This window comes from Gossypium arboreum, chromosome 2 (genome assembly GCF_025698485.1).
Source record: "Gossypium arboreum isolate Shixiya-1 chromosome 2, ASM2569848v2, whole genome shotgun sequence".
NCBI lineage: Eukaryota > Viridiplantae > Streptophyta > Magnoliopsida > Malvales > Malvaceae > Gossypium > Gossypium arboreum.
The window spans coordinates 24085799-24091737 of record NC_069071.1 but is presented as its reverse complement, the minus strand read 5'-3'; the positions used below and the strand labels follow the sequence as shown (position 1 = coordinate 24091737).

General features: G+C 35.5%; 1 non-coding gene across 1 annotated transcript; it reads right to left on the bottom strand.

Annotated features, from left to right (window-relative positions):
• Positions 1–5430: 5430 nt before the first annotated feature.
• LOC128290004 (small nucleolar RNA R71) lies at positions 5431–5537 on the bottom strand. The gene has a single exon (XR_008279644.1). It is a non-coding gene; the product is annotated as a small nucleolar RNA R71 (small nucleolar RNA).
• Positions 5538–5939: the final 402 nt, after the last annotated feature.

Genomic DNA, 5939 nt, shown 5'->3' with positions numbered 1-5939 from the left:
GTGAAATTAGAATAGTGGTTTCGAGACCACAAATCCAAAATCAAAATAATTATTTTATTATTATTTTAATGTTCGTGGCATGATAAAATTATTATGTGAAATTTTCGTTAAGAAATTTTATCGTTTGATTGGTTAATTTGATAAAAATGACTAAATCGCGTAAAGTAAAAGTTGGAGTTCTAAAAGCAAAAAAGGTCTATTAGCTATGAAATTAAATGGTTGATGGATTTATGTTGCAATTATCCCATTATATTAGTAAGTGGACAATTATGGACTAGTAAAAAGTGATTTTTGTGAATATTAATAAAGGTTAATTTTGTAATTAAACAATTTAAATGATAATTCATAAAACAAAACCACCATTTCCTTAGCCAAATACTAAGAGAATAAAAGCTAAGTTTTAGGGCTTCATTTGGTTATGACTTTGATGCTCAGTTAAAGTATGATTTGTCTCGTTTTTAATGATTTCTACGTTTTTGAGATCGTTGCAGCTTATTCTAGCTAGCCCAGGGACTAATTTGAAAAATTGTTAAATATTTTAGATGTTTCCATTGATGGATATGTACAAGTTTTGAAGTTTCTTGATAGATTATAAATGCTTGTTGATAGATATACAAGTTTTGTTAAGTGATTTCTAGTGAAAATGCAAAATAGGGATTAAATTGAGAAATGTTGAAAATGTGTGGTTGAAATGTGAAATAAATGAAAAATATGGGCTGCTAGGGGCATTCTGGTAATTCAACTTGCATTGGTCTATTGTGAATTTCATTAATTTGTGAATTTATGAAATACGGGCTAAATTGTGAAAATTGTAAAATATGTGGGGGAAAAGTATAAATATGATTAAAGTGTGTCTTGGACTAAATTGAATGAAAAGAAGTATAAATAAGTTGATTTGGATTATTTATAGATCAAGAAAAGAGAAATTCGAACTTAGATCGGGGAAAAAATAAGGTAATTGAATAGTTAGTCTGTTTTGTCATTTTCGTACACGAGGTAAGTTCGTATAATTGAACTTAAATGTGTATCTATTTATTTGATGGATGAAATTGAGATAGTATTTATTCTAATAGATAAATGTGGAGTTATTAAATTTCATGTACGGTTAAAGTAAAAGAGATACTAAATAAGACCATAGCTGGGCTATGGAAAATCAGATAATAAGACCATAACCGGGTTATGGCCTGTGAATGTAAGACCACGGCATGGCCTTGTTAATGTATTTGTAAGACCATAGTTGGACTATGGCATCAGAAAATAGAATTATTTGTACCATAAACATTTATAAGCTCAAAGTGATTTGGTAAGAGAGTTTGTGAGAAATAGATACGTATCAGTACAGGTAGTACGGAAAACTATTCAAGTAACTAGTTAAAGAAAGTTGAGAATTTATGAGTTACTATGTGGCTAAATGTTATTTTAACTTAATGATTGATGCTTAAATGCAATATATATTATCTATTTGTAATGCGAATGAGTGATGAGATTATTTTATATCTATATACGAACTTACTAAGCTTTATAGCTTACTTTGTTTAATTTTTGATGTTTTATAGTTTTACGTAGCTAGCTCGGATCTGTGGATTTTCAGAGACTTCATTGCACTATCAGACATCTATTTGGTACTTTTGAGTTGTGTAAATATGGTATATGGCATGTATGGGCTTGTGTCATTTTGGTATGTTTGATGGACATGTATTTTGGCCATTTGAGTTGGCATAAAATAATGAATTTAATGATGTTTATAAATGTGAAAATGGTTTTATTTTGAGTTTGGTAATTGACCTATATTGTGTGATTGAAGTTGATAATATGGGAAGTTATATGCTTGTGAATTGGTGCTTGATAATGTATGTATGGAATGGTTTAGTTGATTGAATTGAATATGTAAATTAGGTATGAATTTAGATGTCAAATTGTAGCATATTTGTAAATTGTATTGATGGTAAAGAATGGGTATGATTTGAACATTGGTTGATGATATTTGGATGCATATTTGTGCCATAAAATGGTATCATTTGAGCTTGTTTTGGTATGTGCAAGATGGGTGGCAAAATGGCTTAGTAAATGGCTTATTTTTGTCCACACGGTCAGAGACACGAACTTGTGTCTCAGTCGTGTGTGACACACGGGCGTATGTCTCAGTCGTGTGTGAGACACAGTCATGTTACACAGTTGCGTGTCCTCTGGTATTCAAATTAAAATGAAGTCAAAATGCTCCACACGGTCTCACACACGGGCGTGTGACTGGCCGTGTGGTATAAGTCAGTATACCCCCTAATTGGCAGACGGCCTAGCACACAGGCGTGTGACTTGGCCGTGTTGCATAAGTCAGTATACCCTACAGATTTGGCACGGCCTAGCACACGGGCGTATATGGCCACTACGAATGGCACACGGGGTAGACACACTGGCGTGTGGTTGGCCCTGTAACCTAAGTCAGTATGTATGCCCTATTTCAACACGGCTAGAGACACAAGCGTGTCTGGAGCTATGTGCGGCACACGACCTGTTCACACAGGCGTGTGAACCCTGCATGGTTGAAATTTTTCTAAGTTTCCAAAAATTTTCGTATGTTATCTGTTTAGTCCTGAACCACTTCTAAAGAATGTTTAAGGCCTCGTAGGCCCTTATAAGGGACAATGGGATTGTGTTGAATGATTTATGAGAATGAATGCTTTATGTTTGATAAATGTATGCTATATGTTGTGAATTGATCGGTAATACCTCGTAACCCTACTCCAGCGATGGATATGGGTTAGGGGTGTTACATACATAGTTGTCTTTCCGATGTTATCAGAAGCTCGATCTGGAAGCTTGTCGAAGACCTATCACACTATCCAGTAAACATATCAGTAGTTTTGATTTTTTTTCCAAGGTTATAATAGCATCTATAGGTGGACTTATGTTTAAATTTTGAGTTGAATGCTAAGTGTTGATTTTAGTATGTATATATATATATGTTGGTTGTTTGGTACCATTTGGAAATGGTTGGTTTGTGTCACTTATGTGATTTTGCTTCAAGTGAGTAATGGTCCAAATGGTAAGTTTATATTAACATGTATAGTTCAAGTGTCGTATGTTTTGAAATAGTAGCAATGTGATCAAATATGCCTATGTTTAGGTATATTATTTTGATTGTGATTGAGGTGCCTATATGGCATAGTGGTTGAATGGAATTTTGTCTAATGAATTGGTCATTTTGTGCATGTTTTGGTTTGTTTTGATGCATTGGTCAAGGGTGCAAATGGCTTGTAGGTACATACTTGAATGGGTGATGGAAATGGCTTGATTTTGGCTAAATTCATGTTCACACAGCCTAACACATGATAAACCGTAAATTATACATATTTTTACCCCATGTTTAATGCATTTTATAGATGATTTCTCATTAGAATTGGTGAATCCGATGCTCCTAAAGCTTTAATTTCATGTTTTGTACTCAAGAGAGCACCAAGAGTCAAAAGGAGCCAAAAATGAACCAAAAAGGGACAAAACGGACCAAATCGAGAAGATGACACGGCCTAAGCCTTGCCACAAGGGCAGCTCACACGCCCGTGCCTTTCGAGGGTGTTGACCAAGGCTTTCACGATTCACACGGCCTGGCCATTGACCCACACGGCCATGTGTAATTTAACGGATTAAACACGGCCTGGCAATCATGTCACACGACCGTGTCACACGGGCGTGTCCCTGCTGAGCCCAAGTTAAGTCCAATTCGGAAAAGGCCACTTTGGAGGGTTTCTAGGCATTCCAAAGCCTATAAATAAGCATTAGAGGACGAGAAAAGGAGAGACAGAGAGGGGGTAAGGAATTACCCCATGGATGCCGATTGATCCATCTCAGAAGCCGGATTCATCATCAAGACTGAAGATCTCTCCTCAATTTCCCTTCAGGAGTTTTGGGTTTTCTTTATGTTTTGTATTCTTTATTTTTCGGAGGTGTTTTCTTATTTAGTTATGAACTAAACCCCTAAATACCTAATGGGAATGAAACCTAAGACGAATCTTGTTATTATTTTCTGAATCGTATGATAAATATTTAACTTGTTCTTAATTATGTGTTCTTAATTCTTGTTTTGATATCCCAGGATACTGATTATTCAGAGGAGGAATAGACCCTGTCTAAGAGTACATTTGCAATAGTTAAGCGGAGTTGATTGTGCGCCTAGAAATAGGGTGACAAGATTTTGTCGGATTAGGGTGAAACCTAATAAGGGGATCCATAGATCGAGTTAATGCAACCCTAGAATGTTAATTAAAGAAAAGTCTCGGTTATTCAATCTAGGGATTAGACGTTATTAGTCTTGAATAGTGATAATAACATAACTTAGGGATCTCTACGGAACAAGTTGAATGAATAAATCGTCCGATTCGGAGCCAGAATAACAAGTAAAGTCTAGGTGGATTTTTCCTTAGGTATTGTCTCAAGTCAATCGATTTTCCCAAAAGCAATGCCCCAATTCTTTTCTCTGTGCTTTCTTAGTTTAAATAATTAGTTAATTAAAACAAACCCTTTTATTCTTATGCTAGATAATAAAAAGATAGTTATTACTAGTACTTTTGGTTCCCTTGGGTACAATATCCCGATCTTGCCATTACTATACTATTGTTCGATAGGTGCGCTTGCCTTTTCTTCGTGATAATAGTTAGTCTAGGTTTGATCTTTATTATAAATATTTATTACTTGTTACGAATCACGCGATCAAGTTTTTGGCGCCGTTGCCGGGGAGCTAAAATATTAGGAACACTTAATTTTTATTACTTTAGCCATTTATTTTTCTTGCAATTTAATTCTATTTCATTATTATTATTTATTAATTTACTAATTCTTTCTCTTGACAGGTTTTTATAGTTTATGACTAGAAGAAACCCGTCAGGACCATTACTTTTTGATGAAGAAATCGATCGCACAATTCGTAGAAATCAAAGAGAAATAAGGCATAGCTTACGATACACGGAGAACGAGCGAGAAGACGATACTCAAACCCCAATCGACGAGATGGCTAAAAACCAAGGCAATCAGCTACCTCCTGCAATTGCTGCTAATCAAAATCCTACTCCACGTACTATGTATGATTATGCTAAACCTTCTTTAATAGGAACTAAGTCTAGTATAGTTAGACCTGCTATGGCTGCAAATAATTTCAAACTAAAACCTAACACAATTCAGATGATATAGCAGTTTGTTTAGTTTGATGGTTTACAGGATGAAGATCCCAATGCTCACTTAGCAAATTTCCTAGAATTTTGCGATACATTCAAAATCAATGGCGTTTCTGATGATGCCATTCGTCTTCAGTTATTTCCCTTTTCACTGAGAAACAAAGCTAAACAGTGGTTGAACTCGTTACCACGAGGGTCTATCACTACTTGGGAACAAATGACTGAGAAATTTTTACTAAAATATTTTCCGCCGGCCAAAATGGCTAAATTACGTAATGATATCTCTTCTTTTGTGCAGATGGATTTAGAAACACTTTACGATGCATAGGAGAAATACAAGGACTTACTGAGAAGGTGCCCTCACCATGGGTTACCGCTTTGGCTGCAAGTTCAAACGTTCTACAATGGTATGAATCCCTCGACAAGACAAATGATTGAGGCAGCTGCTGGCGGAACCATCAACAATAAAACACCGAAAGATGCCTATGAATTCATAGTGGAGATGTCACTGAACAACTATCAGTGGCAAGTTATGAGGACAAAGCCAACGAAAACAGCTGGCGTTTATGACATCAATTCAGTCACCATGCTCTCTAATCAGGTAGAACTCCTCAATAAAAATTGATAGTTTTCTTGGTTCTACGCAGGTACATCCAGTAATGAGGTGTGACTCAAGTGGAGGAGGTGTGCATTCAGAATACCAATCCTTCAATCCTACAACTAAAGAAGAACAAGTCAACTATATGGGTAACAATAACTTTAGATCTCAAAATA